Below are 13751 nucleotides of genomic sequence, written 5' to 3'. Positions count from 1 at the left end.
CTGCCATACATTTCCTTGAGAAATCTGCTCTCAATTTATGCTTCCAAGTTCCTGCCTGATAGCTTCATATTCCCCCTTACTCCAATTCAATGTTTTCCTAACCTGTCCAACCTGTTCCTATCCCTCTCCAATGCTATGCTAAAGGAGATAGAATTGTAATTGCCATCTCCAAAATGTTCTCCCACTGTGAGACCTGACAGCTAACCTTTCAGTTTGCCAAGAGTCTTTTCCCTAGTGATGGCAACTTCACACACTTCTGCTCCCTGACAGTCTTGGACATGCTGCTAGCATCTTCCCCAGTGGAGACTGTTGCAAAGGACGTATTCAGTTCATCAGCCATTTCCTTTTCTCCCATCACTACCTCTTCAGCTTCATTTTCCAGTGGCCTGTTAACCTCTCTCCCTCTCTTTTGCACTTTATATATCTGAAGAAATTTTGGTATCCTCTTTAATATTATAGGCTAGCTTACTTTCATATTCCATCTTTTCCTTATTGATGATTTCCTTAGTTGACTTCTATTGTTTTTTTTTAAAACTTTGCAGTTCTCTAACTTCCCACTTACTTTTTGCTTTTCAGCTTTTAAGTTAGATTTGAATTTGACATGTGAGCTACCCACCCTAGTACTCAGCAAGAAAAGGCCTCATATGTTATGGGTATGGGGCCGTCCCTCTGCTGTACAACCCAATGAAGAGTTTCCCCATCATTTTCCTGTTTAGATTAGATAACTATGATATTCACCATAGGGCAATGGAATCCTTTGCTCACATGAGCTGACACAATAAACATGGAAAAAGGAGTGAACGTTGCTCATTTGAATTTTCAGACGGCCTTTGATAAGGTGACACAAATGAGGTTGCTAAACAAGGTATGGAATTACAAGAAAGATACAAGCATGGAAAGAAGATTGGCTGACTGGCAGAAGGAAAAGAGAGGGCATAAAGAAGGCCTTTTCTGGCTGGCTACCAGTGACTGGTGTCAGCCGGTGGAGTAGTGGCATCAGCACCAGAGTGGTCCCAAGTTCAAATCCAGCTGGTCCCCCTTGCACACTTTCCATCTGGGCTGGGTTGAGCGTTGAGCTTGCAACTCGGCCTCATAAAAAAAAATGCTAAATGCTACAGAGGCGTCAAAAATGCTGCCTAGAAAATGCACCACGAAGTGTGAAAAGAAACAACAATTACCGGTGACTGGTGGTATCTTGCAGGGGGCTGTGCTGGGTCCATTTCTTTTCACATTTGGCTTTGTGGTAGTGTTGAGAGGAAGGATAAGACAGATAAGGAGAATGGACAACAAAGTGACAGATGTAGGGAAGTGTATGGGCATGCACCTTGGGAGAAGGAACAAAAGCATTGACTGTTTTCAAAATGGTGAGCAAATTTAGAAACCAGAGGTGCAAAGGGACTTGGGAGAATTCATGCAGGACTTCCTAAAGGTCGACTTGCAGGCTGAGCTGGTGGTGAAGAAGGCAGATGTAATGTCATCATTCTTTTCAAGAGAACTAGAATATAAAAGCAAGGACATAATGCTGAGGCTTTATAAGGCATTGGTCATTGCAAAGTCAATGGAGATATTTAAAGTGGAGGTTAATAGGTTCTTGATTATTTAGAATGTCCAAAGTTGCAGGGAGAAGGCAGGAAAATGGGGTTGGGGGGAATAATAAATCAGCCATGAGATAATACAGAGCAGGCTCAGCGGTCCAAATGGCCTAATTCTGTTCCCATGCCTCATGGTTTTATAATAAAGACAACAAATGCGATGAGTACAAAGTGACAGAATAGTGCAATGCGAAGTAGAGCAGAACAAATGCTGAAACGTCAATAGCGGAAAGGTAGAGCGAAAAGCCCAAGAACGTGACAGCACCACCGGGAAGCACGTATGAAGGGGGTGATCACTTCAGAATTCTGCTAGCGGTGGGGAAGAAGCTGTTCTTAATTCTGGGCGTTGAGGCTTTCAAGAAAGTATCGTCTCCTAGAAAGTGGAAGAGAGAAAAGAGAATGGCTAAAGGTGGCCGGCATCTTTGATGACCCTGTGAGCCTTCCTCAAACAATGCACTGTTCACCAGCATTGTTCACCTTGTGGTTCCCCTTTGGACATCACACAAACACATACCCTTCACGTCCACACTTACAACTGGGTTGATATTACTAAACTACAAAAGGCTGTCCTTAATTTAGTTAGAGAAAACAGGTGCAATATGAAATGAGTCATTAGGATACAGGACAATGTGTTTCCATTTCAGCCAAGTTGATGCAAGGCACCTCAGTTTCAAAACTCATTTCAGTAACTTCTTGTTATATTCTCCTCTCCCTGTTGAAAGGTTTCTGGCTGCATAAAGAATTGCAAAATGGCTCTTGATTAAAGCAAAGATCAAGCAGCACACCACAACGTCCTTCCCCCCCAACACCTCGGTGCAATCTACCACCCACTTCCTTGTTCCTTCATCTCACACCTCATAAAACCCCACATCTACTTTCTGCTCGTTTTACACTTCTTTCTCTTCCATCTGAGATGTGAGACTCTGAGAGACGCTTTGGTTTTCTTGGGCGGCCGAGGGTTTCTTCCCGAGAATGCAGGTGTCAGGTATCAATTTTATTACCTGCTCGGTAGGGAAACCATTGTAGCTTACATCAACCACAACACACGAAACAGACTTCAATAGTTGCTACAAAATGGTAGAAGTCATATCGCGTGGTATGCACAGTTCTTAATGATACGCTCACACTCATATAGATCACAGTAAATTGACACTGCATGGCCCTATTGACTCATACCATTCCCAACTTTCTTCTCTCCTTAACGCTTCTTAGCTTGTTGTGAGTTATCAAATGGCTAAGTACCGCTTTTGTCTGCACTTTGTCTAATTGTGATACATCTGCGTTCTGCTGTTCCTTTTGTACTACATAGGGAATGAGCTGTCTGGATGGAACCCAGACAAAACCTGAAGTTTAAGATGGCGGTGGGTTTCCACTTTAAAATGGCGCTGGGGAATCTCAGCGACTTCTGACTGAAGGCCAATGAAACAAGGAAAACAACTAAATACTGTTAATCTCTCTTCTTCTGGCAAACGATCATCACAACCAGAGCCTGTAACTTCCCTTCGGACTTGGAGGCAATTCGATGTGGCAGAACTGAGGCAAGGCAAGGCAGTGGGCCCATCGTCAAGAGCGAGGAAGACCTGAGGATCGGTTGATTTAAGCATCGGACCAAATCGGAAAGCGCAGGTAGAGGCTGAATTGAGGCAGTGGGATCCGGGCCCCAGAGCATATTGAGGCAACTGAACCCAATGTTTGGACGACCATTTAAGTGCCGGGCTGGACCGGAAAGGTCAGTTACAGGCTGAGTCGAGCTGGTGGGGTCCAGGCCACAGAGTGTATCCAAGTGACTGAATCTAATGTTTGGATGATTTAAGTGCTGGGCCAGGTTGAAAGGTCAGGATGTCAGGGCCTGAGATGAGGGACAGTGTCCTTGAAAACATAATTGGCAGGTTAGCCTTTATGAACTACACTCCTAAACTGTGGAATTCAATACCTAAAACTAAAAGGCATGCAGACTCACTTTTAAGTGCTAGCACAAATCTTATTTATTTAACCTTGCTTTCAACTAACATCATTTTCTCTTTTATTTTTGAGTTTTTTTTTAATTTTCATGCTTGCACTTTATCCCATTCTAAAGTATTTTGAACTACATCGTCTGTATGAAAAGAATCAGAATCAGGTTTAATATCACTGGCACATGTCACAAAATTTGTTGTTTCGTGGCAGCAGTACTTTACAAAAAACTATAAATCACAATAAGAAGTATATAAATAATGGGAGATTGATAAGTTCATGGCCTAAGGCAGAAGGAGTCAATTTTAGAAAACCTAGTACATTTATTTTTCAACATAGTCAACATTTACACACTTAGTCCAGCAGCCATGGAACATACGGATCTTGGACCTCCATACACTATCTGCAGCAGGGGGATTGATAAGTTTGTGGCCTAAGGTAGAAGGAGATGAGTTATACAGCTCTCGTTACATGCACATGCAGGTCAACTTTTTGAGTGATTATGCAGAAAGTTTGAAGTTAGTAACTCATCTCCTTCTACCTTAGGCCACTTCCTGGAGGTCCAAGATCCGTATGCTCCACGACCGCTGAACTAAGTGTGTAAATGTAGGAGGGGACAATGTTGAGAAATAAATGTGCTAGGTTTTCTAAAACAGACTCCTTCTACCTTAGGCCATGAACTTATCAATCACCCCTCATACATCCTTCACATACATGAAAAGTGAAAAGCTTGAAACTATGTCTCCGTCTGAATGTCCAATGTGCAATCAGTAATTTATAATAAATAGAAATCGAGAATACAGCACAGAAACGGAACCTTCGACCCAGCAAGTCCACACAGACCACGTTGTTCCTCTATCCAGTTCCAATTTCCAGCTTTCAGCCCATGTACCTCCAAGGTCCGCCTCTCCGTGTACCTATCCAAGGGCTTCTTAAAAGTTTTTATTGCACCTGCCTCAAGCACTTTCTCCAGCAGCTTATTCCTCTTCATGAAAAAGTTGCCTCTCAGGTTCCTTTGAAATTGTTCGGCTCTCACCCTAAATTTATACCTCATTCATTTTGGATTCCCTTACCCTGGGGTGGGAGGAGAGATGTCACTGTATACCTTATCTATGCCTCTCATAATTTTAAACACTTCTGTAAGTCTCCCCTTATCTCCTCCATTCCAAGAAATAAACACCTAGCCTGGCCAACCTGTCCCTATAATTCAGGTCCTCTAGTCCTGGCAACATCCATGTATAACTTCTCTGCACTCTTTCTAGTTTAACCATGTCTTTCCTGTAACAGGGTGAACAAACTTGTACGCAGTACTCCAAGTGCAGCCTCACTAGTGATTTATATAACTGCAGCATAATGTCCCAGCTCTTATACTCAACGCCCTGATTGATGAAGTCCAGTATGCTAAATGCCTTGTTCATCACCCTGTCCATCTGTGACGCTGCTTTGAGCAAACTACACACTCGTACTCCTGCGTTCCATCACACTGTCTAAAACATTTAGATAATTTGTAAATGAGTCACATCCTAATCATTTATGTAAATAATGAATAACAAGGGTTAGGAACTCTGCAGCACACCATGAGTTACTGGCGTCCATTCTGTGAAAGAACCATAACTTAAAACGTTAACATTTGCATGAAATGTTTTGAATTCCAAATACATGAGAAATTGATTAGAAAATGGGAACTTAATCTCACCTACCCACAAATTCTTGGCTAACAAGAAACAGAAGTACAACAAAAGAACAGGAACAGCAGTAGCCCACCCAGCACCTCATGCCTGCCCTACCTTTCATCGTGATCATGGCTTATCTAGACTGTAGAACAGTATACCACAGAACAGGCCCTTTGGCTCAAGATGTTGGGCTGATCTTTTTATCTACTCCATGATCAATCTAACTCTTCTCTCTTATGTAACGCATAAACATCTACTTTTCTCACCTATGTGCCTAAGAGTCTCATAAACAGCCACCAAATATATCAGCCTCTACTGTCACCCTAGCAGAGCTTTGCAGCCATTTACCACTCTCTACGATAAAAAAAACTACCTCTGACATCTCCCCTACATTTTCCTCTATTCACCTTAAAAGGATCTCTTTTGGTATTAGCCATTGCCACACTGGAAAAAGGCTTTGCTGCCCACCCCCCCCCCCCCCCATCCAGGGCAATCTAGTCTGGCCTCAACTCCCCCTCTCTAGGGTTCTTCCATTACTGCAAAGGGAGGGGCCAGGTTGAGTGAAGAAGTCCCTCAAATATTGAGGCAGTGTACTACCCAGGGGGACATATGAGTGGCAAAAGTACTTGTGCTTTTCACAACTGCAATATAACACTACTTAACGCATTGATAATGAATATATGTGCTGTTATTGATTTATTAAGTATGCCTCCAAGCAATAAATCTTGGGGCTGTATATGGTGACATATAGGGGGAGTCATAGAGGTGTACAGCATAGAAATAGGCCCTTCAGCTCATCTAGTCCATACTGAACATTTAAACTGCCTGTCCCATCGACCTGTACCGCCATAGCCCTCCATACCCCTACCAACTATGTACATATCCAATCTTCTCTTAAGCATTGAAATCGAGCATGCATGCACCACTTGCCCTGGCAGCTCATTCCACATTCCCATGACCCTCTGAGAAAAGAAGTTTCCCTTCATGCTCCACTTAAACTTCTCACCTTTCACCCTTAACCCGTGACCTCTGCTTGTAGTCCCACCCAACCTCAGTGGAAAAAGCCTGCTTGCATTTACCCTATCTATACCCCTCATAATTTTGTATGCCTGTATCAAATCTCCTCTCAGTCTTCTGCATTCTAAAGAATACTGTCCTAGCCTTTACAAACTTCCCTTATAACTCAGGTCCTCCAGACCTGGCAACACCTTTGTAAATTTTCTCTGCACTTTCTCAACCTTGTTTAATCTTTCCTATAGATAGGTGACCAAAACTGCAGAAAATACTCCGAATTAGGCCTTACCAATGTCTTATACAACTTCAACGTAACATCCCATCTCCTGTACTCAATACTTTGATTTATGAGGCCAATGTGCCAAAAGCTTTCTTTACAACCCTATCTACCTGTGACGCCACTTTCAATGAATTATGTACCTGTAATCCCAAATGCCTTTGTTCTACCACGGCCCTCAGTGCCCTACTGTGTAAAACCTACTATGGTTGGTCCTACTGAAGTGCAAAACCTCACACTTGTCTGCATAAAATCCCATCTGCCATTTTTCAACCCAATTTTCCAGCTGATGCAGATCTGCAAGCTATGATAGCTTTCCTTACAGTTCACTAGACCCCCAATCTTGGTGTCATCCACAAATTTTACATCTTCATTATCATCCAGATCATTGATAAAGATTACAACTAACAAAGGACCCAGCACTGATCTCTGTGGCACACCAGGAGTCACATGTCTCCAGTCAGAGAGGCAACCCTCTACTACCACTCTCCGGCTTCTCTAAAACACCAATGTCTAATCCAATTTGCTATCTTATCCTGAATGCCGAGTGACTGAACCTTTTTGACCAAACTCCCATGCAGGACCATGTCAAATGCCTTGCTAAAGTCCATGTAGACAACATCCACTGCCTTGCCTACATCAACTTTCCTAGTAACTTCCTCAAAAAACTGTAAGATTGGTTAGACATGATCCATGCATGAAGCCATGCTGACTATCCTTAATCAGTCCATGTCAATCCAAATACTTATATATCTGGTCCCTTAGAATACCTTCCAATAACTTTCCAACAGCTGATGTCAGACTCACCAGCCTATCACTTCCTAGTTTCTGTTTAGAGCCTTTTTTAAAAAGCAGAACAACGATGGCTATCCTTCAATCGTCTGGTACCTTTCCTGTCGCTAAGCATGTTTTAAATATCTCTGCTAGAGCCCTAGAAGTTTCTGCACTTGTCTCCTGTAGGTTCTGAGGGACCACCTTGTCTGGCGCTAGGGATTTATCTCCCCTGATTTGTCTCAGGGTAGCAATCACCTCCTCTTCTGTAATCTGTACAGGGTCCATGAAGCTGACACTGTCTCACTTCGATAGACTCTGTAGCCATCTCCTGAGTAAATACAGATGCAAAGAATGCATTTAAGATCTCCCCTAATGTTTTAGTTCCACATATGGATGACTATTCTGGTCTTCCCGAGGACCAATTTTGTCTCTTGCAATCCTTGTGCTCTTAACATATCTATAGAATCCCTTAATATTCTCCTTCACCTTGTCTGCTAGGGCAACGTCATGCCTTCTTTTAGCCTTCCTAATACTTTCTTAAGTGTTCTCTTGCATTTCTTGTTCTCCATAAGCACTCATTTGTTCCTACTTGCCTTTAGCTGCTATCCACCTTCTATTTTCTCTTAAGCAATGTCACAATATCTCTTGAAAACCAGGATTCCCTACCCTTGTTATCTTTGCGTTTTATTCTGACAGGCACATAGAAATTTTTTATTCTCAAAATTTCACTTTTGAAGGTTTCCCACTTTCTCCTATTTCTCCAATTTACTCTGATTTAGAATCTCAACCTACAGATCAGAACTAACTTTTTGCATAATTACTTCTGGCCAGTTTTGATTGTATCAGATATGATCTGTCAATTATGAATTGGGACAGGCTGTTTTCTGGCAAAGGTGTACTTGGAAAGCGGGAAGCCTTCAAAAGTGAAATTTTGAGAGTAAAAAGCTTCTATGTGCTAATGGCATTGTGGTCACTGTATGCAAAGTGTTCTCTTACACAAACTTCTGCCACCTGCCCTATCACATTCCCAAATAGTACAGTAGATACGATATCACACACTCCCTTGTAAGGACTTCTATGTACTGATGAAGGAAACTTTCCTGAGCACATTTAACAAACTCTAGCCCATCGAGTTCTTTTACGGTATGCGCTTCCCAGTCAATATGTGAAAAGTTAAAATCACCTACTCTAACAACCTTACGTTTCTTGCAATGATCTGCGATCTCTTTACAGATTTGGTCCTCTAAATCCCTAGGACTGTTGGGTAGTCTGTAATACAGTATAGCCCCATTAACATGGCCATACCTTTCTTGTTTCTCATTTCCACCCATAGCACCTCATTAATCGAGTTCTCCAGTCTGTCCCGATCGAGCACTGCCGTGACATTTTCCCTGACTAGTAACGCCACCCCTCTTCCTTTAACCCCTCCCGCATGGTCATGCCTAAAACAATGGAACCCTGGAATATTGAGCCCCCAGTCCTGCCACTGCTGCAGCCAAGTCTCACTAATGGCTACAATGTCATAATTTCAGGTGTTGATCCATGCCTTGAGATCATCTGCCATTCCTACGATACTTCTTGCATTGAAATATACGCAGCTCAGGACGATAGTTACACCACGCTCAACCTTTTGATCCATGACTTGTCTGAGGTCTTACCAACATCTGCCTCCACAATCTCTCCACTAACCGTTCTGGCACTCTGGTTCCCATCCCCCTGCAACTCTAGTTTAAACCCCACCGTGGAGCACTATCAAACCTTCCCACTAGGATATTAGTCCCCCTCCAGTTCAGGTACAAAGCATCCCTTCTGTACAGGTCCCAGCTTCCCTGGAAGAGAGCCCAATGATCCAGACATTTTATGCCCTCCCTCCTACACCAAATCCTTAGCCACATGTTAAACTGTATAATCTTCCTCGTTCTGGCCTCACTAGCACAGGGCTAGGGTAGCAATCCTGAGATCATAACACTAGAGGTCCTGCCCTTTAACTGAGCATCTAACTCCCTGAACTGCCTAATCAGAACTTTGTCACTTTTCCTATCCATGTCATTGGTACCTACTTGGACCATGATCTGCATCTGTTCACCCTCCCGCTTAAGAATGCCAAGCACTTGATCCAAGATGTTCCAGACCCTGGCACCCAGGAGGCATCATACCATTCAGGAATCTTGTTCTCATCCACAGAACCTCCTTTCTATTCCCCTAACTGACTAATCCCCTATCACAAAGCGCCTCTTCTCCCCACTTCCCTTGGGAGTCACAAAGCTAGACTGAATGTCAGAGACCTGACTTTCCTCTGTTAGGTCATCCCCATCAATGGTATCCAAAGTGGTATACCTGTTGCTGAGGGCGGTGGCTACAGGGGTACCCTGTACTGGCCATTTGACCCCTTTCCCCTTCCTGGCACCCAGTTTCCTGTGTCCTGCACCTGGGGTGTAACTGCCTCTCTGTGTGTCCTTTCTATCACCACTTCAACCTCCCGAATGATCTGGAGTTCATCCAGTTCCAGCTCCAACGCTTCAATGCAGATTGTTAGAAGCTGCAGCTGGATGCACTTCTCATAGTTGTAATCCTCATGGACACTGGAGGTCTCCCAGCCTTCACACATCCCACAAGAGGAGTGTCCAACTATCCTGCCTGACATTTCTGCTGTCCTAGTTGAGCAGAAGGAAAGGAAAAATAAACTTACCCAAGAGCTTTTCTTTTTTCTCGCTTTCTCTGACTGAAGCCTCTCTTTGCAGAAGCCTCGAAGAGCTAAAGCCTCAAGATCGCCACTCAAACTCTGTCCACTACAACGACGGCCGCTGCACTTGCCCCTGCTTTCCTTTAATTTGTTCTTGCTAATCAATTCCGAACACCGACTGGTCGCTGGTCAGAACTCAATTACACTGCCGCAACCCATACTGCCTTTTTTAACTCAGTCAGTGGACCTGATTGAAATGACCTCCTCTCAAATTTCTGATGTCCGGGTTGGTCGCTAGTCGGAGCTCAATATATTTTGATAATAAATTTACTTTGAACGTTGAACGCAAGAATAAAAAGGCATTGTGCAGTATATTCATGTAAATATTTTGTGATGAATAAAGTTTATACTGATACAGAGAAAATACTCCCCTTCTGTGCCAGTTCCTCATGACCCTCAATCTTTCAACTATTTATCTGTCTCCAACTTAAGTCTACCTAATGATCAGGACTCCACCATTCTCGGGGGTAGAGAGTTCCAGAGATTCACTACCCTCTAAGAGAAGAGATTACTACTCACTCTAGTTTAAAAGGGTTGTCCCGTTATTTCATAACCCTGTTCCCTCATTTGTAACTCTCACACTAGAGAAAGCAGCTCATCACCTACCCTTTAGAGCCCTGTTAGGATTTTCCATGTTTAAATTAGGGCATCTGTCATTCAAGTTCAAGTTTAAAGTCAGGGCATACATTCCTAGGGTATAAATGCCATGAAAATTATTGTTTCACACCGATGGCATAGTAGTTAATAATATGAGAAACATAAGCTGATGTAAACTTAAGTTAACTGAAATTATACCAAAGTTACAAAACAAAATAAGCATACTGTAACAAGCATCACACACAACATGCTGGAGGAACTCAGCAAGCCAGCTGAGTAACAACCTCAGTGCAAGTTAAGAGAGAGAAAAAGAAATAAAAGTCTGATGTAGTGTCCAGGTTTTTCAGGTCAGTTCAAGAACCAGAGTAGAAGAAGCTGTTGTTGAACCTGGAGGTTTGGGTCTCCAGACTCTTGTACCTCTGGCCTGATGGCAACATTGAGAAGAGGGCATGGCCCAGACAGTGGGTGTCTCTAAAGATGTATTTTGCTTTCCTGACACATTGCCTTTCTGTAGATGTCCTCATTGATGGGGAGAGCTCTACCTGTGACAGAACTAGCTGAGTACAACGCTCCCTGTAGCCTCTTCCAATACACTGGGGTTTCCATACCAAGTGATGCACCATCAATAACTCTAGGAGACTGGAAGTGAACGATAGGCTTTTATTAACAGCGAAAAGGGAGCACGACATCTTGGAGACTGAGGGAGGAGCAGTGCCCCAATCGCCTTTATACAGGGGTCTGTGGGGGGGAGCCACAGGAGCAGTCAGCAGAGGGGCATGTCCAGACAGGTATACATAGTTTACCACACCAAGCCACAATGAAACCTGTCAGAATGCCTTTCATTCACATCTCTAGTAGTTTTGCAGAGCATCTGATGACCATCTGAATCTCCAAAATTTCAAAGGAAGTAGAGGCACTGACACGCCTCATTCAGAGACAATCAATGTGCTGGGCCCTGGGGCAATCCTTTGAGATGTTGACACCAAGGAACCTGAAGTTCTTTACTCATTCCACAGCAGACCTTTCAATGAGAACTGTTCACCTGACTTCCCTTTCTTAAAGCCCACAACCAGTTTTTGGTCTTGCTGATACTGAGCGCAATGTTAGTTGTTATGACACCAGTCAATGACAGGTTCATTTTATTTTCAAAGTATGCATATACAATACAACTCTGACCTTAGTCTTCTCCAGATAGCAAAGAAATACAGGAAGACCACGGGGTTGCTGTTGAAAGAAAAGACATCGCTACCTCCGCTCCTCCCCCCAGCACGAAAAGGAAAAGGAAGCAAAACTTGCAAACCCCCACCCCCCTCCCTCACAGAAAAAACCTGCGACAATAGCATCAAATCCCTGACTCCCTCCTCCGCAGAAAAAAAACAGTGACATTAACATCAGATCCCTGACTCACTTTGATCTGCACGGCTTATGGTCCCCCAGTGAGGAAGTCAAGGATCCCATTGAGGCCCAAGTCTTGGAACATGATGATAATTTTTGAGGGAATGATCATGTTGAATGAACAACAGTCTGATGTGTGTGTTCCCTTTGTCTATGTGGTCCAGAGCAGAGAGGAGAGCCAGTGAGACAGCATCAGCTGTAGACCTATTGTAAATTTCACAGCTTCGGGTCCTTACTGAGCCAGCAGGTGATTCTGAGGCAGAAGGGGTGTAAGTGCTACAGGACTGTAGTTCTAGAGGCAGGTCACCCTGTTCATCTTGGGCACTGGTATAATCGTTGCCACCTTGAAGTAAATGGGAACATGAGAGCACAGTAACGAGGGGTTGAAGTTGTCCCTGATGTTCCCAACTCCCGAACAGCTGGCCAGCACAGGTCTTTAGAACTCGACCAGGAAGGCTTGACGCCTTCATCCTCTTGAAGGATGTTCTGACTTCAGCCTACAAGTTAGATAACACAGGGTCATGGTGTCTTGGAGGGGTTCACTGGGTGTGTCATTATTCTCCCTCTTATAAAGCTGTTGGGCTCATCAAAGCGTGAAGCACCGTTCAATTTCACCAGGTTGGAGCTGATGGCAAGTCATCACCACAGCTGTGAGCATCCGTTTGTATCTCCAACTTCATCCAGAATTGTTTCTTTGCTCTCACAATAGCCATTTAGATTTCCCATTTGTGCAGCTTCTCACCATAGGCTTTTAATGAGTTACCTATTACTGTGAATACACCCTAATAGCAATATAACAATAGACAATAGACAATAAGTGCAGAAGTAGACCATTCGGCCCTTCGAGCCTGCACCGCCATTTTGAGATCATGGCTGATCATCTACTATCAATACCCGGTTCCTGCCTTGTCCCCATATCCCTTGATTCCCCTATCCATAAGATACCTATCTAGCTCCTTCTTGAAAGCATCCAGAGAACTCCACAATGAAAGGATAATTTCCATTCAATAAACATATCTAGGGTAATATAAAAGATTGACTGTTCCTTCTAAGAAAAATGAAGGCAACTACTTATATGAATACTGATACAACCATGCAAATTTACAGTTCACCAGGAAACAGTAACTCACGCCAGTATAAACTTAGATCAAAATTGTATTGACAAAAATTCTTAAACTTAACGAACACAATGATTCTATATAATACAAAATAATGAAAAAGGCCCATCATATACAGTACATAAATATGAGTCTATATCGTGCTTTGGAGCTCATTGTTGCGTACTCAGTCTAGATTACTTCACTTCGTCTACTCGCAGAACGGAAACAGTTTTGCAATGAAGAACTTGCCCCAGGAAACAAATTTTTACACAATGTCCAAGGAAAAAGGAGTTGAACATTTTGCAATGTTGTGTGCTAACTACCTAACTGAAAGTTATCTGCACTTTCCCCGTGAGGCTATTGTCTGCATGAGAATTTCTCCACCGCAATATCTGTCCTTCTAAATGGGTTCCGAGAGCATTTCCCAATGTTCCTCTTCGATGTTAATTGTCCGTTTCCATTCTCCTTGTTCGAACCCACGCTCTCCAGAAAATGGATCCTCATTCTTTTCCCGCACTCTCAAAGAAAAAAAATTGTTAACAAGACAATTCCTATTGGCTAGTTCAATAAGTCTAACTTAATCAGCTGAATTTTATTTTAAACAACAAAAATGAAATACTCAGTTATCTAATG

At 43.1% G+C, this 13751-nt stretch overlaps 1 long non-coding RNA gene across 1 annotated transcript; it reads left to right on the top strand.

The window, feature by feature from the left end:
* Window positions 1-2493: 2493 nt before the first annotated feature.
* LOC140714155 (uncharacterized) lies at window positions 2494-10265 on the top strand. Its single transcript, XR_012095838.1, has 3 exons — window positions 2494-2577; window positions 3079-3218; window positions 10025-10265. It is a non-coding gene; the product is annotated as an uncharacterized lncRNA (long non-coding RNA).
* Window positions 10266-13751: the final 3486 nt, after the last annotated feature.

This window comes from Hemitrygon akajei, chromosome 21, assembly GCF_048418815.1.
Source record: "Hemitrygon akajei chromosome 21, sHemAka1.3, whole genome shotgun sequence".
Taxonomy (NCBI): domain Eukaryota; kingdom Metazoa; phylum Chordata; class Chondrichthyes; order Myliobatiformes; family Dasyatidae; genus Hemitrygon; species Hemitrygon akajei.
Note: the sequence above shows the minus strand (reverse complement) of the source record. Positions and strands in the feature narration are given on the sequence as shown.